The sequence below is a fragment of the Meriones unguiculatus genome, chromosome 16, assembly GCF_030254825.1.
Source record: "Meriones unguiculatus strain TT.TT164.6M chromosome 16, Bangor_MerUng_6.1, whole genome shotgun sequence".
Lineage (NCBI taxonomy): Eukaryota > Metazoa > Chordata > Mammalia > Rodentia > Muridae > Meriones > Meriones unguiculatus.
In genome coordinates, this window is record NC_083363.1 from 57,203,494 (window position 1) to 57,228,541 (window position 25,048).

The window sequence follows — 25,048 nt, forward strand, 5'->3', positions numbered from 1 at the left end:
CAACATAAAAAATAGTTGTATATTCAATAATGATGGTAATTTTATGCATCCTCTTTGAGAAAGGTCAGAATGGAACAGACCTAGATAAAAAGAGACTGCTAAAATAAATCGGCCTATACTTATAATGACTTAAAAGTGGAGGACAAAAGGTATGTTATGTTAGGAAAGGAGCTTTATATTTATGTCAACAAAAATGGAGAGGCTTTGGATTCCATCCAAACTGATAAAAATCATATTTGACAGTGGGAGCCCCTCCCTGAAGATCTTGACTACATACAAAAAGAAACAAATCAAGACCTGAATAGGTAATGTATATGCTGTTCCCTCTGTATGGAAACAACTTTGAGACAAGCTGAGACATGAAACTCTTTGCATAGCCAATAAATCCTGTTTGCTATAGCATCCTCATGACTTTTTAGTACATGCCATCCTTTAATATGGCATGGAAAGAGATTGATATTTCAGTTTGGTATACAATCCAGACTGGCTTAAATAAAGACAAATGTCTTTTACCTGCTCATACAAAGAGGAAGAAATCCTCTTTAATTGATTTGTGCACCTTGCACATCCCCTGCGTATATAATTGCAGAACTGTATATTACTTGTGAGAGTATATATATATATATATATATATATATATATATACATATATATGTAATTATTTGTTTGTTTATTTATTTTACTTAGTCCTCTGGCATACATACAATTTTTATTTTCTGTGACCAGAGACACCCAGTAGTGGTATCGATTGTTGGGTTGTGGTAGTTTTATTTTTAATTTTTAAAAATAGTCTCTTTTTCACAATGGTTGTGCTAATTTACATCCTTAACAATGTCATGTAAGTCTTCTTTCTTCACTGTACTGTCACCAACATTGAAACATTGCCTATTTTTTGATCTCTCTCTGTGGGTGTAGATGCCCATGTATGTGGTTGTGTGCTCCCGTGCTTGTAAACACAAGGGAGGACACCCAGTGTCCTCTGCAATCACTCTCTGCCTTATTCATTTTGTACAGGCTCCCACTGCACCTGGAGCTGAGGTGGCAGCCAGATGGCACCAATGATCCACCTCTGTCTGCATCACAATACTGGAGTATGTTCTACACCTGGCTTTTTACATAGGTACTGGGGATTTGAAATCAGGCCCTATGCTTGCACAGCAATTGTCCTTAACCCTGGAATCATCTCCCCTGGCCCCCTCTTGTCTTTTTTTTTTCCTCTTGTATTTCCACACAGATTCTGAGATCACATAAGTTCCACATTATCTGCTGAAGCACAGGCAGAGGTAAAGAGAATGTTTAGTTCTAACTTGAGCATGTGAGGGGATTTTAAAAGGAGCTATTTAATCTTTGGGCCTCAAACTTCTTCCTCTGTACACAGTAAGGATCAAAGTAGAAATTAAATCCAACTCCAAGGGGCAATGATCATTGTGTGGAGACTATTCATAATTATTTGATTATTTCTCTCCTGAATGTTCCCAGCCTGGCTACTGGCCAAGCAAAGATGCTGACAGCTCTGACCTCTGTCCAGTTTGTTCCCATTGCATGTTCTCTCTTTATTATTCATTTGCTCCGACTCCAAAGTAACCAGTGTATCAGCTTTAAAATCAGACCAGAGAAAGGTCATTCTGGTGAATTGTTAGGTAAAGGGAGTCACTTTAATTAATGTTCATTGTGCTGAGACAGCAGATAACTATGTGAACACACACACACACACACACACACGCACACACACACACACACACCAGATAGGAACAGGTGCTTTAACAGTGCAATGGTAGGAACCTCCAGGGGCTACTTGCACGTTTGCAGCCTTTCCTGCTTTCTCAGTCTTTGGTGATTACATACACATTGCTTTGCTTTTGGAATTGCTAAGATAGTCACTGTCTATGGACTCCTTGGGACTCATTTTAAGGGAAGTTCTATTAAACTCACCTACTATTCATTTACATAAAAGTGCTATTCTGTGAGAATGCTAATATAACTTGGGGACCATTTCACAAATTATGGCTTTAATGTTGCTAATGTCAGCCTATCTCCACAAAACAAAGAACTTTCATAACTTGAATACATTTGAAATACTAAAGTATGGGAATTAATGCCTGATTTCAAATGTCTTAGCTGTGGATGTGTTGTGCTGGGAGCAGAGCACTGTGGGAAGACAAGATCTGTGGCATAGGGTAGTTCTGAACAAATATGAACAAATATGTCCATGTCTGTTTGCCATTTGGTTGCTTGGAATCACAGAATATTGTATGTACGATAGGGACTGTGAAAACAGGCCAACACACCTGATGTTTTTATGCTTGCATAGCAGGTTCTTATAATCTCTTGTTGTCTTCATAATCCTCTTATAAAAAGGTGGTAACTCATTTATAGAGGCAAAAAATTCTACTCAAACTCCCGACTCTCAGGCTGCTGTGTTCTATACCTTCAGGAAAGCCCTGAGGTTCCTCCACTCAGGTCACCCTCTCCTTATCCACTGGACCACTGTGATGGATTCCCTCTATTCTCACCATCTCCCAGCAGTAAGAGCGAAAGCTGCTTCTTCCCATGTCTAGAACATACGTTCTTCCTGTGAATCCAACTGGACTATCATGGAAGAGTTTATTTTATTTATTTTATTTCAACTGAAATTACAGAGTGTTGCAGAATATCCACCAGCATTTCACCCTTCAATAAATACCTCTTATGCCATGTGCCTTTCCCACTGACACAAAGTTTGTTTCCATTGCCCAACAAAGGTCAGCATCCCTGTGAAAACTAAGCATGTAATTATGGTATGAGTGACATAACAGAAGCTAGTATTTTAGCACAGACTCGGGGAGGCTCCATTTGCAAAACCCCACGAATTAAATGAAGAGATGTGGTGATAAAAATACCAACTCCCCTCCTCCCCTAGTCCCAGTCCCAGAAATGGCTGCCTTGTAGAGTCTCCATCCTCCCTAGGGTTGTGTAGATTCGAGAGCCGAGACAGGAGCTGCAACAAAGGGCTTTAATTTCCTTGTGTCACTCTTAGCTGGCATTTCATGTGGTGCTCGTTCAGCAACAAGCTGGTACTCATGGGGTACCTGTCTAAAGTGCTGATGTCTGGTCCAACAATGAGCAGTTTTAGCATCTGTCTCTTGTCACCAGGGTGAGGGACCCACTTGAATTATGTCTTTTTGGACCTGGGGAAAGTTGAGACACAACAAGCAACACTGTGACCCATGGGTTACTGGATGGTAGGTGTTTGTTGTGCTTTCAGCCAGTGTCCTGATGGACAGAGTATACCACTCTGGGAAGGAGAGTGGGAACTACTTTCAAATCCCTCTAGACAAGAACTGGAGGTGAAGAAGGAAGACAACATTGCTGCCCCACTTGAAGCTCTTGAGTCTTTCTACAGGTTAGCCCTTCTCGGCACCATGAACCCTGTTAATCTGGAGTGCACTACAATCAAGGGCACAGCTGGAAGACCCAAGTCACCCTGTGCTTTGGGATTGTAGGTTCTCCTGGAAAGGTTCCAGTCCAGTCTCCCTTCCAGCCTCTACACTGAGCTTCCTGACTTCATCCAGGTGCCTGCAGTTTCCTGGGACCCTTTCCTCCTAGTCACTACTAATTCATACGTTAGCTGGTGGCTGAAACTTGCTATGCCCACCAAGAGGTAGAGAAAGCACATTAAGAATAAGGCAAAGGACGCACAATGTTGGCACTTTAGTATTTTAAGACACTTTAGTATTGGCCACAGCAGTTGGAGGCTCTAAGGACCTCAGACTCTGATCACGAAGGGGGGTGCTGAGTATCCCTAGGCCCTTGACTCTGGAACCCAGCGTGGTTAGCATTCACAGTCTCTGTCCCAAAGATGAGATGGAGCAGAGCCCTGGATCCCTCAAGATGGTTTGTGACAAAGGAGGCAAACCATGTCTCCTCTCTTCTTAATTGTTCCCACTTCCAGAAATACCCCTCTATAATCACAGAGAGTGTGCTAAAATGACAATGGTCAGCAACAGTTGGGATAGAGCAATGATGGTGCGTGTTGAGGTGGAGCAAATATGTTAAGGATTCAATCTCTTATGTAAAGGGCCAAGTGAGCCACTTGTAGTGAGAATGAAGGGATGATATTATTTTTTAATGCAAAACCTTTTCTGTCTTTACTGGAGAGTCTGCCCAGCTCATGTTTGTCAAACTGTAAAGAGTCAAACTCAAAGCTATGTGTGGGTGAGCCCTGCTGGAGCCCCGAGAGCAGGATGAGGTCTATTAGTCATAGAGCACGTGTGTCCAGTTCTTGGCACTCTGGACTCAGTCATTTGGAGTCAATTTTATCAAACATCCCTTTAAATCTCTCTCTCCTCCCCACCTCTCTGTGTATGGGTGTGAATGCAGGTGAATGTGTGCCATGGAGTTTGTAGAGATTGGAGGTCAACCTTGGGTGTCAATCTTAGCTTCCCACCTTGTTTGAGACAGAGTTTCTTATCAATGTGCTAGCCAGCTGGCCTGTGAGCATAGAGAATCTCCTGCCTCTGCCTCCTACATTCCCATAGGAATTCTGGGATTACAGATGCAAGCCACTACATCTAGCCTGATGTGAGTTCCAGGGATCTGAGCTTACAAAGCAAGCACTTTACCAGTGGGGCCATCTTCCGAGCCCCCACCATTCCTTTATAAGAGGGTTTACAATGAAATACCACCAAGCCTCAAGGCTGCTGCTGGCTGCTATTGCTTAAGCATCCATTACTAAGTGCAAATACGGCCAATGAGAGAGTAATAGAAATATCCCTTTGCCTTATATTTAGGGAGTCATAAAGGAAAAGGATCGTTAACAGCATGTGTACAACTATGGCCAGTGTTCGAAGAGGAGTCATCCCTGAATACAATATGTTGCTAACATATATGCCTTAGGCTTATGCATTCCACACATTCTGTCATCTTTAAATCTCTTTTAGGTACCAGCCCTATGTTACACTTTAAACAATTTAAACAGAGACTAGAAACTGCAAGTCTGGCTCCTTAGGGAGGTCAAAGATTTACACAGTAAAGATATTGCCAGAATTATTTTGAGAATAGCGGTGTTGTTGCTGTTTTTTTGTTTTTTGTTTTTTTTCCAAAAGGCTGTTACCCTGGGTCATCTTGTTCACCTGACAGAGTTGCACTTTCCCAAAAAGAGAACTGGAGGCTTTATGGCAGGCTGGGCCTTAACATTGGTTATAATGTGTGACATCCCTTTGATCTGCCGGTAGAGGCATCTTCTTTGATATGGCAATGATATTAATGGCTTGCAAAACCTGGTAAACAAACATTTGCATCTTAGTATCCTAAATTTTCCCTATCTCTAACTGGCCTGGTTAGCAGACTACTTACTCTTAATGTCTCCTAAGAAAAGGCTATCAGAAAAGCCTTTATAACACCAGTTTTATTACTTTGAATTTCTTCTACATCAAAAGCAGTTCTGTAAGTCTGATGTCAGAGAAAATAAGGGAGAATGGTCCTTTAACCCCTTAAATGTCCCCTTCCACTTTACTTGTCTGGGGACTCTTGGATCTAGTTTCCCTGTACCATTTTAGATTCTCCCTGCTTTCCTTTTTGATTGTGATAAAATATGCAAGACGCAAAATTGACCAGTTCAACAATTTTAAACCAGATTGTCATCAAGCACATTCATATTGCTTGCCACTGTCATCATCCTAACCTGAAGATCCCAAGAAACAAGAATCCCTCACTCACTGGATCCTAGCATTTGATTTCCTAGCACTGAGTTTGGCTCTGACAGCTTTACCAAACCACTTCTAGAAGAGAGACACAATGGTTTCCTTCATTGGAAAAAGAAAGAGGAGAAGAAAGAAATGGAAGAGGAGGAGGAGGAGGAGGAGGAGGAGGAGGAGGAGGAGGAGGAGGAGGAGGAGGAGGAGGAGGAGGAGGAGGGGTGGGAGGAGGAGGAGGAGGAGGAGGAAGGATCTCCAGCTCAGCAGTACAGACTCCAGGTGGTGATAGGGTGGTACAGGGTGGCTAGATGCTCCAGCTTGCTGTGGCTGAGGGCTTTGCTTCTACACTGTGCCTTCAATACAGAAATGCAATGGTCTCTATAGCTTGAAAGTGCAGTATTTCCCACAGGCTCATACTTGGTTCCCAGATGGTGGCACTGTTTGGAAGGTTGTGATGACATTGTAAGGGAAGCCTCTCTAGGAAATAGTCAACAGGAGGAAGTGGTCAACAAGAGGAAGTGTTCAACTGAGGAATAGGAAGTGGTCACTTTCTATTCATCCTCTGCTTCCTGTTTGTGGAAGCAATGTGATCTTTTTGTCTTTTACTCCTGACATCTTGCTTTCCATACCTGATGCCATGTTTTCTCATGATGAAATGATTCCTTCAAACTACAGACCAGAATAAGCCCATCCTCCCTTAAGGCACTTTTGTCAGGCTATTTTATCACTAGAAGAAAAGAAGTAGCTGAAACATGTGGGCTGGTCTCCCTGATTTACAGATATTAGGGTGTGTCAGAAAACCCCCAAACCTCTCTGATTACATTTTCCCAAAACGAGAACTGGAGGCTTTATGGCAGGCCAGGCCTTAATATCAATTGTAACGTTTGATGTCACATGCTTAGTCACTGTCACTTGTGTATACCGGCTGGGTGATGTCACCCAACTTTCCGTTATGCTGCTTCCTTCCCCTGTAGTGCTGAACATGTGTGTATCTGACACATGCTTGACATCACAGTGTAGACTGTGCTAGGTCAGCATTAGTCAAACCACGAATGTCCCCAAGTGATTGAAAGTGCCTGGTGCCTCCTTCTGCCTCTCCTCTTCTCTACTGCACAAGCATGAAGAAGCACACACATCCTTGTGAGGGCCTCTGGGACTAGACAGGCAGACAACGAGCACATGTAGCCCATGCTTCTACCTAGTGGCTAATGCAGAGATTTACAACTGCTCAAAGTGCTGGGAATGTGTGAGTGGGAGTGTTCAGCCATGTATGGGGTGGTTATATCAGGCTCCTCCTGCCTGAGGCTGAGGGAACACTGAGTGAGAAGGGGCAGAAAGAGCGTGAGAGCAGAGGATGGGGAGGAGAGCTGTGGAGTGTCGTCTTCTGGATATGACATAGTTGTTGCCCACACAAACTCACAGGGGCTTTGCACAAGAGTAAACCAGTCAAAGGCCCAGGACAAACTGCATACTGGTTCCCGGGGTCCTACCGCTTAGCTGTTGGTGTTGATGGCTGAGGGTAGAGAGAGTCACTTTTCATTGGGAGTATGGCTGCCCACACCCAGGTGACGACCCCCACATCTGTGCACACACTGACAACACTAACTGGGATCAGTGGGTTATTGGTTTAAAAGAGCAAAAAGATGACAGGAAATTGGGAGGAAGACATTTTGGGGCTCCGTGTTGGACTGGAAGGAGAAAGTGGGGGCCAGATGTGATTTAAAAAATGCATGGTATACGTGTATGATTTTCTTTTTTAAAAAAATCACATTAGCTGAAAGGCAACTGAATATTGAAATAGTCTTATTATTCAAAAGTAAGACTATAAAATTACTAATATCTGGTTTTTCAGTGGTACCAGTGTTCTTATTTGCAAGGCTCCAAACGAAATTGATTGGAGGTTAGCCAATTGTATCTCAGTGCGATTCGTGGAGACTGGATTTAGAACGTGTGCCTGTCCAGTTAAGAGTGAAGCTTTTGGAACAGGTGCTATTGGGGCCAAGACTTAGGTACCACCAGGTGGTCAAGATGGGCCCAGACCCTTCAGGCTTTCCACTGCTGAGCTGGCAGCTTGATACTTGCTGACAGCCATGTTCTGACAGCCACTGAAGACATCCTGGTTCCCAGACAAACATGAGGCAACCAAGAGACAGCGACTGACTGGCAGCCCATGGATGTCCCCTACAGTCCCCCTCCCTTTGGAAGGTCTTTTTTAAGCCCCCAAGCAATAGCCAGACAATGGCAGCCCATTCTTGGGATCTCCTCTGTTCTGTAAGAGAGCTCCATTGACTGTTATGACTGATACCCATGTTACCTGAGTCATGACTCCTTTATCTTCATCCTAGGAACTCTCCCTTGTTGTTCAATGGAAAGTTTTCACTTTCACACTTACCCACCATCTGCAGGTTTCAGTAATCGGCCTGGTGAGTTGAAGCTATGATTGTCTAATATCTTTGCATTAAGCCCTCCTTTGCCTTTTGACCAGAGTCACACACAAAGAGATCACCTGGATCTCACTATTTCCTTTCTTCATGTGTAGAACCCATACCCCACTATGTCCCCATTTGCAGCCTCTGCCTCTTATTAGTCACTGTTGTTCTCCAGCCTTCTTTCTATTTCTTCCATCAGCACATGTGATTCCCTGGATTTGAAGTGTAGGCTAATGGGTACTTCTCTGTCTTAGCCACTTTTTTTCACATGGACAAGGTCTGAAAACCTCCCACTTCAGAAGTCACTGCTCCTACTTGCATAAGCCCCTTGCAGCAAGACACCCCCTCCTTTTATTCTGCATGAGATTCTTTGTCATGTGACATGAAATTCTTTAGTAGGTGGTGATCAGAAGGGCAATGAGCTGGTGAATAAGGCAATTAAAAAGAAAAAAAAAAAGGACTAAAGGGGTACTTTGAAATTTTCCTTTCATTGTGTTCAGAACTCTCCAAGTTATTTTTCTTGGCTGTATTGAAATGAGCAATGACTTGTTAAGCTCATAGTTAACCTTTTTATACAGAGAATTTGTCCAACTGCCTTTATACTCATTGTCCTAGTTTGCTTCTATTGCTATTTTTAAGGTCATAAGTAAAAGCAAGTTGGAGAGTAAAGGGTTTATTTGCTTTACAGGTTACCATCCATTACTGAGAGAAGGTAAATCAGGAACTCAGGGCAGGAACCTGGAGGCAGGAAATGAAGCAGAGACCACAGAGAAGCATAGCTTACTGCCTTCCTCCTTCTGGCTTGGTTAGCTTGCTTTCTTATACAACCCAGGAACATCTGCCCAGGGTAATGCCACCCATAGTGACTGGACCCTTCCAAACCAATTATCTGTCAAGAAAATTCACATAAGTTGGCTTACAGGGCAATTTGATGGAGGGCATATTTTTAGTTGAGGTCTCTCTTCTCATATTATGCTCAGGTTGACAAAACAAACAGATATCTAACCAACCAACCAACTACCCAACAAATTCAAACCTAACTAGGATGCCCACTAAACATCCTTTCTCTCCCTCCCACCTTCTTCTTCACATCTCGTGGTAACTACTGTGGTATTCTTGACTTGAAGAAGATCAACTATTTAAGATTCTACACATGAGATGTCTGAGTCAGTAAAGTGCTTGTCTTATACTTTGCACAATTCTCTGAAGTCCAAAGCTTAATAGTCTGGGGACGGATGTCTAAGCAGAAAAAGATGGAATTCAGTTCTTGAGTATTGGACAATTTGTTTCTTTTTTACCCTTGTTTTCATAATCCCTCAGCCAATTAAATGTGATCAAATTATCAAGGAGGAATCTTCTGTGCCCCTCCACTTAGATCCTCACACCAATCTCCTCTGGGAACATCACCAACACACTTCACATCAATACTATAGCAGATTTCTAGATTTTCCAGAATGTCTGACTACCAATTATAGCATTTCATACCCATTGACCACTCTACTGGTTGGTGTTAAGTGTCACCTTAACATAATCTAGAATCAGCTAGGAAGAGAGTCTTAATAAGGAAAAATCTAGAACAGGTTGGCCTGTGGGTATGTGTGCAGGAGACTATCTTGATTATTAATTTATACAGGAAGATAAGGCCATTGTGGACATCAGGGGATCCCAAATTGACTTAAGAGTGGAGGAAGCTAAGAGCAATCAAGAAAAGGTGTGCATATTTCTGCTTTGCTATTGACTATGAATGAAATGTGATTAGCTGCTTGATTTCCTGCCTAACACTCCCAGAATATGGGCTGTATCTTGGTATTGTAAGCCGAAACAAACTCTTTCTCCCCAAAGTCACCTTTTGCTGCAGTAGCAAAAATGAAGGACAGCCGCTTACCCTCTCTCCATCTGAAATGCTTCTTCCATTGCCTCTCATCTCTTCCACTTATCTTTGCCACAGATATGCCATGGTAAGTGTTTCTTACCAGGTGGGACGAGCCACTTCTCTCTTCTTCCAGTATCTGCTCCTTCTACTTGTACATCATCACAGATGACAAACAGCAGGCCACAGATGGCAGCAGGCAGCAGACACCCTGTGAGTGCTATGAACTGGTCTGAATGACCGAAGCCTTCTTCTATCACCAGCACCGGGGTGGTGTGAAAATAAGGTGGCAGGATGGAGAAGCAAACTGTTCAAATGGAATGCTGCCCGCCAGCATAGAGGGGAGCTGGTTCTTGGCCTTTGCTGGAACCAGTTTCTGTTTCCTCCTCTTCCCTCCTCTTCCTCCCTCTCCCCCTCCTCTTCCCATCCTTCATTTTTCAAATATGTACAACAAATGTTTTTGCATGTGTGTACCATGCATATAGAGGCTTGGGGTTGATGCCAGGGATTGTTCCTGATGCTCTTCCACGTTAGTCAGGTGGTTGGGTTTTGCAATCAAACCCAGAAATTTTTGATATGGGTAGTCTTGCTACCAGCTTGCTCTAGGGAATCCCTTGTTTCTGCTCTCCACTTGCCATTTACATGGGTTTCTGGGGACCATAACTCCAGTGGGCAGAGCAGGCACTTCAACTACTGCCCCCTTCCCTACCCCAGATTCTGTTTTTGAGAACAGCTGCACAGATGGCAGCAGGATGGAGGCCGGTTCTAGAAAGGGGCTGTGAATAATGCTTTCGTTCCCTCACAGACCCACAGAAAAATTATTTCTCAAGGAAAATGGTTCCTCTAGAACAAGGGGCCATGCCGTCTCTGCAGAGAAGACAGAGATGGTAGAAACATCTGAGCTTCTGTTATTTAATACTGTGTGGAATGACTTAAATTTTGATGTGTACTGGACCATACCAGATACCTGGGATGGGTGGGCACTGGGTTCTCAACCTAGAGTGTCCCTTAAGAACTATGCTATTCATATACCCCACCCCCACAAATGTCATAGAGTGCCCCCCAAACCTTTGGCAATAGACCCTTTCAGATAGCATAGGCTAAATGGAGGCGGTTCCTGGCAGGACAGGTGACCACTGTCATGCTACATCCTAAGCAGGGACATTGATTTTTCCAGATGACCATGATCTAGAAACATACTTGAGACCTTTCACACACAGCATCCATATAAACTTTAAGAAAAACATTATGTGTTTTAGTTTAATTTGGCGATATTAGCCAGCCTTGGACTCACTTTCTTGTAGCACACCTCTGCCTCCCTACACCCTCTCAAAGAGCTTTAAAAGAACACCCTCTCTCCCCCAGGAACAACTGAAGCTGTCACTTCAGCCTATACCATTCTGACCAACCCTAATGACCCTTTTCTTGAAGCTCTGCCTGACTCTGTCTCCTTGGAAATTCACTCTCGTCTAAACATAAGAGTGACACCTGCTCTCCCCCCCCTCTCTCTCTCAGATTGTTTTTTTTTGAGACAGGATCTTATGTGGCCTTCAACTCACTATGTAGCTGAAGATGGCCTGTAGCCTCTCACTGTCTTGCCTCCACCCACATCATGCCTGGTTTATGGAGTACTGGGGATTGAACCCAGGGACTCTTGAAGGCTAAGCAAGACTCCACTGATGGAGCCACATCCCCAGCCCCACCTTGTCTTCCCAGTGCCGCACGGAGCTCTGAACTCTGTAGAATCTATGGTGTTTAAGCTTCTTCTGTGTTTAAGCTGTGTCAGTTTCCACAGAAGAGTGGGGGGAAGCCCAGGCTCCCTAGAACTGCTAATCAGAACAAGGTGAGAGGCCAGTGCAATTTGCTCTTTTAACCAACGAAGTTTAAATTGAATAAAACCACAGAAAGGAAATTTAAGATTGAAAGTTGGGTGTTTCAAATCATGTGCTCAGCAAGCAGTGGGGTTCAGGCACCCCTTGCTGACAGCTATTAGAGCTTGTAAGGGTCAGACGATGATTATAAATAAAATCAGAGCCATCAGAGGTAACTGCACAGTGCACGCTCATTTAAATGCTGTGTGTAAGCAGTGCTTGCCTGCACGTCCATGGTACATGTTTGTTAAGGACACAGGCAGGTTTTAAAGGAATGTGTTCTGCCCAAATTTTGGCTATGAGTCTCAGCCTCTGCTTCGATACCTCAATCAATGGAGTCTTTCAGAGGCCATCTGTCCTGTTCCCTGTCTTCTCCTGCTTCCAATGTCTATCATATTTGCCCTTCTGAATGAGGATTGAACATCTTCCCTAGGGTCTTCCTTCTTGTTTAGCTTCTTTAGGAGTATAGAGTTTAGTATGTTTATCCTATATTATATGTCTAATAACCACTTATGAGTGAGTATATATCATGTGTGTCTTTCTGCTTCTGGGTTACCTCACTCAAGATGATCTTTTCTAGTTCCCACCATTTGCCTGAAAATTTCATGATTTCCTTGTTTTTAATAGCTGAGTAGTATTCCATTATGTAAGTGTACCACAATTCTGTATCTATTCCTTCGTCGAGGGACATCTGGGTTGTTTCCAGCTTCTGGCTATTATGAATAGAGCTGCTACGAACATGGTTGAGCAAATGTCCTTGTTGTATAGTTGAGCATATTTCAGATATGTGCCTAGGAGTGGTATAGCTGGATCATGAGGTAGCACTATTCCTAATTTTCAGAGAATTTTATGAAGAAGGGGGAGATAGAAAGACCTGAAGGGGACAGGAGCTCCACAAGGAGACCAACAGAGCCAAAAAAAACCCCAAACCAAACCAAACCAAACCAAACCAAACCAAACCAAACCAGACCAAAACAAAAAAACAAAAATCAAAAAACAAAAAACTGGGCCCTGGGGCCCCTTCAGAGACTGATATCCCAACCAAGGACCATGTATGGAGAGGACCTAAAACCCCTGCTCAGATGTAGCCCATAGACTCAGTCTCCAAGTGGGTTCTATACTAAGGGGAATAGGAGCTGTCTCTGGCAAGAACTCAGTGGCTAGCTCTCTGATCACTTCCCCCTGGGGAGGGGTTGCAGCCTCTCCAGGCCACAGAGAAAGACAATGCAGCCAGTCCTGATGAGACCTGATAGGCTAGGATCAGAAAGAAGGGGAGGAGGTCCTCCCCTGTTAGTGGGCTAGGGGAGGGACAAAGGGGGAGAGGAGGGAGGGAGGGTAGGATTTGGAGGAGATGAGGGAGGGGGCCACAGCTGGGATACAATGTGAATAAGTTTAATAATTAATAATAATTAGTAAAAAGGAACTTTAAAAAAATAAAGTGGAATGGGCAGCATTCTGGGGGGAAGAGAGTCATTCAAGCATGATTCTGCCCAAATTCTTATTACAAAATTGCAAAAATAAAGCAAACAGCCACTTGGTGCCACGGGGATGAGAATTTTTACCCTTTGAGCAGTTTCTGGGTCCACACTGCTGGAGATTTCATGCTGAAGCAATGCCTGGTGGATTGCCATCTTCTTGACTTGCCTAGAAATATGTGGCAAAGGAGGAAGGATGCCAAACCAGCTCCCAGGGAAGCTGTGGCTCAATGAAGAGTCTGCAGTTTTCTCACAAAGTCACCCTGACATCAGCCCTAAGCTTCTGGTGTGAAGTCTCCCCATCACTGCACCATGAAGCCCCCACCACCTACTAAGACCCTTGAGGTCCCACCTTGCTTTTCGCTGAAGCCAGAGTACTACTGGTGCTCCAGCTGATTGCTTTTCAATGGCCTCATTTTGGGCACAGTTCCACCTTTGTGGCTATCCACTTCCTTCCTACCAGTTTGGTTACAATTAGCATTGAAGGACTAGTATAAATCATATATCCTGTGTACCAACCAAGGACCATTCAAGGGGAGGACCTAGGCTCCCTGTTCACATGTAACCCATAAGCATCTCAGTCTCCATGTGGGTACCCTAGTAAGTGGAGCACTGGTTCTCTCTGACATGGACTCTGCTGCCTGATCTCTGATCACTTCCCCCTGGTGGGGAGGCCTTGCCAGGCCACAGAGGAAGAGGATGCAGGATGAGGTTTGATAGGCTGATATGAGATTGTATGGTAGGGATGGAGGTCTCCTTCTTTCTGAGGACTAGCGGAGGGGGTTAGAGGGAAAAGGGAGAGAGGGTGGGACTGAGAGGAGACGAGGGAGGGGCCTACAATCAGGATATAAAGTGAATAAATTATAAAAAAAATTACAAAAAAAGAAGAAGAAAGAAATCATGTATCCTGACTCGTTGTTCCTTGCCAACAATTCAGTTGTGTGTGAGAGCAGGATGCTGATCCAGCCAGCAGACGCGGGATCCAGTGTGCATGTGTGTTGGAAGCTGTCCCGAGAAATGTCTCTTCACTCCTATGAAGAGTACTGGGCATTGGAGGAATACATGCACAGGCTGCAACAAATGCAGATCTTGCAACCATGGTTTCTCATGAGAACAACCCAGCATGTGACACATAAAGACAAACAGAATCTGGCTTTTGAGGGATAGTTTTGAGCTGTCAAGTCAACCAACCATTGATTCTAGACTTCCTCATAGTAAGATATTTTGAAAAAAAAAATTATTTTCTTTATATTTAAGTAGAACAAATCAGGGGTTTCTGTTGCTTATTAACTGAGTTGTCCAAAGAATTTACATTTGCTAAAATCAAGCTGGTTATTGGCTATGCGCTGTGTCCAGGGTTCCTGTTGGCTCTCCGGTGTCCTAAGCAAGTTCATCTGCGAGCCAGATATATCTTTCTTTCCCACCTGATGTTTGCAGTTTTTCTCCCCTTCTCAAAGATATATTCTGCTTAATAGTGTGTGTGTATGTGTGTGGGTGTTTGTGTGCGTGTGTATACGAAGCTATGCACACATGTATGTACTGCTGTGCATGACTCTGTTTGAACAGAAGCCAGGAGAGGGTACCTAACCCTTGAAAATGGAGTTACAAGTGCTTGTGGGACGCCTGGCTTGTCACGTGGGTGCTGGGATCCAAACCTGGTCCTTATGATTATGCAGCAAATGTTCTGAATCACTGAGCCGTCTCTCTAGCCCAGACATGGTTTTCTTACCTTCATTGCACTGGGTGTTCAGGCACAGTAAACAATGGCCAGCTTTTGGCTGGGTGGCCAGTGGTCCCTCTGGGTCGAGATGCATAGGACCTTATGGCCAGCCCAGGAGGGATCCAGTCTGGCTTCTTGCTGGCTATCCAGTGATCCCCCTGGGTGAAATAGACAGTTTTGGGTGGTCAGCCTATTGTGTATCCAGGCTACCTTCTCAGAGACACTGTCACTATGGGAGATGAAAATGCCAGCTTTATCAACATGGAGCAACAGACATCCGGACCCAGAACATCCTTCATGCATCGAAGCGGGAGGCAGGACACCCAGCTCACAATTTTCCAGGGGAGATGGCTCCATGCTAACATGGAATCCAGAGCATTCCTTGCTCATGGGAGTGTTAGAGAGAACTAGCCATCATACAAATGCACAAAGAGGGAAGCAAAATGCATGACGGGGATCCATGTACACCAGGAGCTGGGTACAAATATAGCTTGGTCCAGTCTGTTAATTATCACCCACTTACCCTGTCCTACATTTTCTTCTTTACTGTATCAGGCCACACACTTTTGACGCAATAGCAGATTTCATTATCTTGTACGTAAAAAAATAAAATAAAATAAACAAGGCAAGCATATTGTTTCCCCATCTTCATACCTTCCTGGAAACTGCATATCCTCAGTTTCTGCCTCTGGGCATGCTTCCCTACCTTCCTGATCACAGCAATCTTGACCTAGGTGTTAAAATTCCATGCAGTATTCTACCCTTGCTCCAGCCAAGCCCAGTTATTTCGAGATTAGTATATCATCGCAAAGCCCTTACCCAGGAACCCAGAAATAACTTCACATTTGTGCAGAGGAACACACATACACACACACACACACACACACCCCAAATACAAAACAACAAAGATTTACCACCATAACCATTTGAACTGTAGCAGTTTCATGACATTAAACAAGTTCATATTCTCGCGAGGCTACGGCCATAGTCTGTCTCTAGAACGCTTCATCTTACTAACCCGGAACTGAACCTGTGACATTGACACCTCCGGTCCCATCTTCCGCTTTCCGTTCCTCAGAATTTGACTACTGGAGCACCTCACAGGAGTGGACTCATGCAGTAATGGCTGGCTCAGTCTGCTGGTGTGCTTCCAGGTTCATGCCTGTCCTAGCATGTGCTGACTTTCCTTCCCTGTACGGATGACCAGAGTTCTGCAGTATGTGCATACCATGTTATTCACTGCTCTGGAAATCACGAGTACTGCTGCTATGGACATTATTGTGGAAACATGCATTACAGGCTGCTTCTGATCCCTTAGGGTAAGTACCTTGAAGTGGCATTGGCCGTTCTTCTTTTTAATATTTTGAGGCACCGCTTGCTGCTTCTCACAGCTGCCTATTCATTCACGTTAGTCACTGTGCTGTGTCTCTGGAGTTCAGTGACTGGCATGATGGAGTCGGGCCAGCTGTATCTCATGCCACAGCCCATCCCTGACATGAACCAGGGGTCAGGGCACTTTGAATTGAGCGAGTGTGAGGAGATACTGCGTGCTAGACCAGCCTGAAAGGAGAAGATACCTCCTATTGCAGGACTCCAAGATCCTCCTGCTCCTGCTAAGCCTTTCCCATCCAACCCCACTCACACTCAGGGTCCCTGAAGCCTTGCTATTGTGTTTCTTAATCTTGTGTGCCTTTGTCTCTGGCTGTGAAAGTTACTGACTTTCAGTGCTTGATAATGGTCTCTGAACCAAATTCTATAGCCTATCCTTGAAGGCTCCGTCTTGGAAATTTGCCTCAATAGAGGCTTCAGCAGAAAAGGCTTGTCTTAGATAGGGTTTTTATTGCTGCGATGAAACACTGTGACCAAAAGGAAAGTTGGGGAGGAAAGGATTTATTTAGCTCACACAGGAATTCAAGCAGGACAGGAACCTGGAGGCAGGAGCTGATGCAGAGGCCATGGAGGGGGCTGCTGACTGGCTTGCTCAGCCTGCCTTCTTACAGAACCCAGGACCACCAGCCCAGGGATGGCACCTTCCACAATGGACTGGGCCCTCTTTTATCAGTCATTAATTAAGAGAATGTCCTGCAGCCTTGCCTATAAAAACTACGCAGCACAAAGCCCATGCTACAGACACAGTTCTCTGTCCTGCAGGTAGTCTGTGCACACAGTAGTCTCATAGTAGATCATACTGCGGGACTGTTTAGAGGACAGATAAATTCTTAGGAACTGAATTTATGTGTGTGGGTTTGTTCATATGGCTGGTGTGTGTGGGTACCCGTGCGTGCATGTGTGTGTGTGCGTATGTGTGCGCACGTATGACATGCATGTAGAAGTCAGAGGGCAGCCTCTGGTATCAGTACTCAAAGGCATTCTACTCCTTGGAGTAACAGATTGCCCAAAGAATCCAGATTAGGTCAATGTTCTCAAACAGTCAATTAGAGCAGCAAATTCATAGCAAAAAGTAGAGAAAGGAGATTCATTCAGTCAAAGTGTTGGGGAGAGAGAGATCCAGTGACTTCCCTCTCCTCAAAGTTGATCTCTAGGATACTGAAATGATGTTACAGTTTGAGTAGAAGCAAGCGTTATGCATATCTAGGTGGTTCTGATTAGTGTATGGTCCTGCTCACTACTGGCCCATCCTTATCTTCTGTAAGGTAGTTTAACAAATTCTTAATCCTCTCTTTTTCCCTCTGGTTGGTGCAGGCTTTAAGCTCTCTCTCTCTCTCTCAACATAAGATTCCTTGGGGAAGTCTAGTTCCTTGGGGGTTATTGCTTTAGTAGTCTGGTAGCCAAAACATGGGAGATAATATCTTTATCCATGTGCTGTGTGTCACTATTCCTGGGGAGACATGAACAAATATTTACTCACCCCAGATTTTGAACCACTGACAGACCAAAGTAAGGACACCACCCAAGTCCAATGTGGTGATTCAATAAGCTGATTGGAGTGTGGGTGAGGGGGTTACTTACAGGAGCAGAAATGACGCAAATTCAGCTGCCTCACCAAAAGCCCACCGCAGCATAGATGACAGCTCATAACAGCTTGAACTTTAGAGCTTTTTCCACAACTGACAGTCATCTTGACTGCTTGAAGTATTTCTCTTCCAGGCAGCTCAGCTGGTTCTTAGTCTCCTAAGTAGCCTTTAATGCTCATATAACCTTAGGGATGAACGAGTCTTATGCACTGGTCAGTTTCAGGAACTTCCTGAGATGTATGAGCTGTCTACTTCCTGAACTTTAACATTTTTTAAATTATTTTTTTTTTATGTTTGTGTAAGTGTATGCATCTTGTGAGTGAGTGCCATGTGTACGAAGGTACCTGTGGAGGCCACAAGAGAGCATCAGAATCTTTGGTGGGCTTTTTTTTTTTAACTTGACACAAACTAGAGTTACCTAGAAAGAGGGAACTTCAGTTGAGAAAATGTGTACATCAGCATGGCTATAGGCAATTCAGTGAGGCAAGTGTTTGGTCCCAGCCCATTGCGGGCGGTGTCACTCCTATGCAGGTGATAGTGGCAGGTATCAGAAAGGTAGTTAAACTTGACTTTGAGGAGTAAGCCAGTAGGCAACCTTGTGGCCTCCACATCAGTTTCTGCCTCCAGCCTGACTTCCCTTCGTGTTGAACTGTCAGCTGTAAGATGAAATAAACCTTTTCCTCCCCAAGTTATTTTGGTCATAGTGTTAATCCCAGCAATAGAAAGCAAACTAGAACAAAGGAGGAGGCAAACTGCCTCAATTGAGAACTGAACGAGCAGGGTATTAGTCAGGGCTCTCCAGATGGACAGAACAGACAGTATTAAACACACACACACACAAACACACACATACACACAGGGTTTACTAGAGTGATTTCCAGGATATGATACAAGCAGTATAACAATGGCTGTCCCACACTGGAGAGGCTGAGAACCTAGTAGCTGTGAAACCAATGATGCTGGATGTTTCATCAGTCCCAACTTGATGCTGAAGGCCTGGGAATTCCCAAAGAGCTGCTGGTCTTTGCTCTGCATTGGAAACCCCAAGAAGCTGGTTCTAATAACAGTAACAGAATACAGCAACAACAATGTAGATGAGCTTGCCAGCAAAAGAGAGAGCAAGCAGGCAAAGAGCAAAGTTTCCTTCTTCGGTGTCCTTTTCCCTGAGCTGCCACCAGTAGGTGCTGCATCTACATTCAAGGTGTGTCTTCTCCATTCAAAGAATCTGATCAGGAGAGCCCCTCACAAGAGGGTACAGGTTAATGTTCTAATTTATTCCAGGCCCGATCAAGTTGATAGCTAAGACTAACCATTAAAAGCAACAATCACTCTTTGCTGCTGATGCATCCTTCAAGCATCAACTTACAGTCTTATGGCTCCTCCCTTTAGAATATCCTGGGTCTCTACAAACTCTGGAAGAAGATGGATATTGCTTCTGACACAGCACCCTACCAAACCAGTTAGACATAAGTCTCTCATGGCCTGTGACTTCACACAGTAGACCTGACTAGTTGGTCAAGGAACTTTCAGGGATCCATCTGTGTCCACCCGCTCCACTAGAGTAACAAGTGTATGCCCTTGTTCCTGGCCTTTGTCATGGGTTCTGGGGACCCAAACTAAGGTTCTCACCCTTGTGAGGCAAATGTGTTGGTATAATGTTAATGTGGAAGTTATACAATTTACCCTTGTTCATTCAAATGCTGATTTCTCTACCCCACTATCTGGTTTCAATCTGGACATTGCATTTTGATGATCATTGTAAGCGTCACCTGTCTCATGTTTGTTAAACATGCTACCAATTATTCTCTTTAGTTAATAAAAACAAGCAGCCAATGCTGAGCAATGGAGAGAATAGAGTGGAACATCCTGGTCCAGAGGGGAGGAGAAAGAAAGAGTGCGGGGAGAGATCTGAGAGGAGAGGACTGGAAAACATCAGGAGAAATGAGCCAGACCAAACATATGACTAAAAAGCAAGTATGATGTGGGAAATGTAAATGGAGGAAGCTTGTAGGCTTAGGATGCAGTAATTATTGCCCAGCATAGTACTCTAGGTTAATTAAATAAATCCTAGTCTCTATGTGGTGATTTGGGTATATAGCTAGTTTAGGAATAACTACTGTTCAACTAAAAGATAAATCAATATTAAATATTAATAATCATCAACCCAAACACCTACTAAGTGACCTTTCCAAGCCCAGGCCCTGACATCCTATTTTCAATACCACTCAGAGATGCTGTTGTTACTGCTTCCACCTTGCTTTCATCAGTGTGGATAAATTTACCCAGAGAGTCTGGGAGTGTCTAGTAAACCACAGAAGAGACCAGCTTTTACATGGTGCTGGGATTCTGAATTCTGGTGTTCTTGCCTGAGCAACTTTACCCACTAAGACGTCTCTTCAGCCTGTATAGCCTTTACCAGATTTTGGTATTGTGGTTATTTAGAAACTAGTTATGAACAGCAGCAGGCATTCCCCCCCCCACACCTTTTTATGTGATGTTCACCACTATATAGATGAAGTTGTTTTTTCTAGGTCATTTTAATTTACAAATGAAGAAATATAACACCAGAATGTCCCTGTGAATTGGTGGGTCTAAGTACTACAACTGACGACTGCTGTCACCACAGAGACAAACATATGAGGCATCTTCTAAGAGAGGGTGCAGCATAACTGATGAAGCAAAGAAGACTGAAGAGGAGAGAGAGAAAGCAGAGGGAGAAAAGGAGAAAGAGAACTAAAAAGTGAATCCTAGTTGTTTTAAATAATAAAAAAAGACTTTTCAGGATTGGCAAGCATGCTAAGATGGACTTGGGATGAAAGGGAAGCTAGGCTAGGAGACCCACCAACACTCTGTGGGGAAGAGGAAGATCCTCACTTAAAAGTCTCTGGCTAGAAGCAAGGACTTTAATGCAAAGTCAGTGTGCCTCAGAGATGCTGTGAATGGGCCTTGCAGCTGCCAAAGCAGCTTAGGAACTAAGTAGGGTTTGAGGTCACAATGCATGCTGCCTTGGGAGGCAGGAAGCTGATTATGTGAGCAAACCTCACCCTGAGCATGTTTGTTCTTCAGGACACTGTGGGGAGCCTGTCTGCCTTTCTAAGGGAAGAAGCTGATCCCCTGGAATCTAACACAAATATGTTCAGAACTACAAGCAAAGACCAATTCTATGAGACAAAGGAATCCAATCAGGAAATTACACATCACAAAATATTTACAGGACATGCTCCCTAACTACTTTGAGAAATAAACTTCAAGGAACAAAAAGAAAAGAAAGATGTACAGACAAAAGGGACTCAAGAAACATGTCATCCAGTGTTTCATTTGGATACCAGTATGAGTAAGGAAATTGTTGGGAAAAAAAAGAACATTTTTTGAGACAACCAGGAGTATGATCGTTGGCCTGGAAAATGATAATATGAAATAATTATGAACAATTTTTAAATGTGATATTTAAAAACATGTTTTATCCTATTTTTCTAAAGACACACATTTAAAACTTGAACATTTAATTTTATATTAATTTATTGTGTGTGTGTGCATGTGCTTGTATGATATGAGTTAAGGTACCTTAGGAATCTAGAGATGGTTTCAGATCCCCGGGAACTAGAATCACAGCTGGCAGTTGTGAGCCTTCTGGTGTGGGTGCTGGGAACTGAACTTGGGTCCTGGAGGAAGTGTTCTTCACCTCAAAGACATTTCAAAGTGTTTATGAGTCATGTCACATGGTCTAGATTTTCTGCAGAACAATTTGCAAGATGGAGGTGTGAGAAGGAGAGTAAATGCAGAACAAAGGAGGTAGGATCTGGGTTCATTATGATAGTCTTTCAGTATTTGCATAAAATAAAAAATAAGAACAAAAGATTCACAAAGGGTAAAGAACTGCTCATGCATTTTCAGAAACTCCTAGAGGTCTCATTATTTTGTGTTTCTGGGATTAAATCAGAAGGATTCTGGAATGGCTTTCTGTGTAAGTGCTCTCATACCTGAGTTGTCATTTCATGGTTCCAAAATTGCTCTCCACATTGGGTAGAGACATCTGGCCGTTTTTGAGTAAGTACACTTACTGGCAGGTGGGCAGCTTTCTGCATATGGATGGCTCTCTTACCATAAATCTATATGCATAAATATACATATAACAGATGCCATATGTTGGCTCACTGCTGGGCATCCATAAAGCCAGCTCCTCCAGCTAGCTCTCCTCTCCTTTCATCTTTCCCTTCGGTTTGAGCACAGGCGCACATGATTTCACCCCTGCTCTTGGTTTACTTTAGCCTCCTTGTGGGAAACACAAGAGTTGCCCAAAGTGAGAGAATTGGAGGCTATGTCAGCCAAGGCGTGAAGCCAGAAATGATTGCTGTGTGTGTTGAGGCCACAAAATGATCCTGGGGTACCGAGGAAGGAAACACAGGAGAAATGCAAAGTGCATTGATTTACACAGAGAGGTGTGGGGCTTCTGGTTGAGCTGTAGCTGCTCACCACGACTGCCTCTCAAAGGACTGCCTCACACAACGTGTCATTGAGTGTGCGCGCGTGGGAGGCAGCGTACACCTGGGTTGTTGTTCTGCTCTAGGGGGTGCTGGCTCGGAAGGCAGTTTGTCCTCAAGCTAACTTTGCTGGAAGTATGAGATAGTTCCTGCACACCTCGCGTCTTAGATGAGCCACTGGGATGTGTGATGCCTGCAGCTCTCTCCCTCTGCAGTCTCAGTCTCTTCTCCTTTGCTTAGCTTTTCTATGTGCTATTTATGTGGGTCACTCTCAGGGCGATCAGGCTTTGTAATGCATACGTGTATATGTTTTAGGGTGTGTATGTACAAGAAGGACAGCAGTTTCCTGAGCTATCATTCCCTGCCTTGTTTTCTCTTATTGGATTAGAGCTAGGCTGGTGGTCAGGAGGTCCCAGCTGCCCTTCAGCCTGCACCCTGTGTAATGCTGGGGCTACACGTGTGCATGTGGCCATAACTGGCTTTTTACATAGGTGCTGGGGATTTGAACTCAGGTCCTCGTAATTGCACAGCAACTGCTCTGACCCACTTATACTTTTAAATATGAAAGGCAGTTCAGGCCTTCCCCAAATGCCTAGCAGATGTGAACAGGGTTTTGCATGGGAACAAGGTGTGCTGCCCAGAATTGTGATTTTCTCTCCCCTTTCCCACTCTTCACTTAGTGGAGTCACAGGTCATCACAGACCCATTCAATAAGTGTGTGACATAGAGGGCTGTTTCTCCCTCCAGGTGCTGCAGATCTCCTCTGTCATCCAGTGATCTGGTCCCTGGCAGAAGCAGAACATACACCCATCTTTTCCTCAGAACATTAGGCACAGGCTTGAAGACCACAATCCTCTCATCTCAGGTAGATCTGGACACAAAGGCAGAGACAGACGTCTTATCCCCCAGCTACCTTAGTCACCCTTTATTCTAAATTGAAGGCCTCTAAGAGAGGGGACAGTGCGTCTCTCCATCATATTCAAAATATGATGATTCAGACAAGAATTCATCACAGATCATCTGACGTAAAAGTTAATCTTAACACATAGTATGCTGGATACATGTAGGAAGCAGTGGAGGGGACCCGAACCATCGAAGCCACCAGCCTACAGCAACCACAGAACTATTTTAAACATATCTCTTCAGTCTGCTCCTGGGGAATGATTCACTGATGCTCCAGCCTTGTCCTCCTCTATTTCCTGTAGAATCAGGCCTGTGTGCAGCTGAATAAAATTATTTTTTTCCTGCACATTTTTTTGAAAATTTTATACATGTATACAAATTCTCTGTGTCCCCTAATGCATCTCCTATCTCCCTCCAAACTTTAAGTCTCTCTTTAAAAACACAATCCACTGGGTCTGAGTGCTGCATGTGTCCAAGGGCCACTGGGTAGGATTCTGACCAGCATTTCTCAGAGACACATGGCAGAGCCTACAAGACTGATATTCATTCGAACTGCATCCATTCCTTTCAGGCCAACCTGAACATCTTTATCTGCAACTTATATATCTCTTATGCATCGATGAAAATTATTTTTTAAAAGTTTCTTGAGATGAGTTATATGTGAGATGGGTGTGGGCAGGATCTCCTAAAGATCATGAGGAGCCTCCTTGGTCCATTTGAGAAGTCTTACCAAGGGATGTCATAGCTGTGTCTTTGATCTGATCTGTTCTGAGATTATTTTTGGAGACAATTTTGTTACATAGCGGAGGGTAGAAGCTCTCTTTGAACTCTGGATTCTGACACTTCTGCCTCAGCCTCTTGGCTGTTGGATTACAGCCATATGGACTCACATGGGCCTGATCTAATCTCTAGTCTGAATGAATTTCCTTCTGAAGCATTAAGTGAGTTCTTAGCGTTTCCTTTCCCCCTGATAGTCACACAAGCCCTGTGCTATGGACATGGCCCTGTAGAGATACATGAGCACAGAAAGCCAAGTGACAGCTCCAACCACAGTGAAATGAAGGAGTGTTGACAGCCGTCTTTTCTGGATTAAAAGAAACAAAAAGATGTGTTTCAAAAATCAAGGAGAAAATATTTTTACTATAAGAGATCATAAGTGCTTGAGGAGATAGATGTGTCAACAGTGAGTTTTAATCCTACATGCTGTACATGTGGCTACATGGCAGCCCCAAAATACGCACAATTCGCAGGGCTTATGTATGAATTTGTGACAAATTTAAAGGTAGAAAAGAATTGATTGAAAGAAAAATCAATAAACGGAACAAAAATCGATAAACAGAGAAGAACTGATTGACAAGGATGACGTCTTTTTGTTTGTTTGCCTTTTTTTTTTATTTTGAGACAGAGTTTCTCTGTGTAGCTTTGGCTGTCCTGGACTCGCTTTGTATACTAGACTGGCCTTGAACTCACCTAGGTCTGCCACTGCATGCTGCTGATGTAAGTATTTCATATGTTAAACAGAAGATACTCGTGATGTCAGCTTTAATAGTCAATTTGACACAACCTAGAAGCACCCCAGAAGAGAGCCCCAGTGAGGGCTTGGCAGCCCTGGGTTGGTGTACAGGCATATCTAGGGGACTGTCTTAATC

The 25,048-nt window shown here is 43.9% G+C and overlaps 1 long non-coding RNA gene across 3 annotated transcripts in view; it reads left to right on the plus strand.

Annotated features, from left to right (window-relative positions):
* The first annotated feature begins 243 nt into the window (after nt 1-243).
* LOC132648395 (uncharacterized) overlaps nt 244-25,048 on the plus strand; it is a 29,750-nt gene continuing 4,945 nt past the window's right edge. The window contains exons 1-6 of one of the 3 annotated variants that reach the window (XR_009586807.1): nt 246-305; nt 1,015-1,091; nt 1,235-1,283; nt 16,119-16,359; nt 23,244-23,361; nt 24,805-24,896. This is a non-coding gene — a long non-coding RNA (uncharacterized LOC132648395). Of the gene's footprint in view, nt 306-1,014; nt 1,121-1,234; nt 1,284-16,118; nt 16,360-23,243; nt 23,362-24,804; nt 24,897-25,048 lie in introns of all 3 variants that reach the window. The other 2 variants (XR_009586805.1, XR_009586806.1) reach the window with 2 other exon arrangements.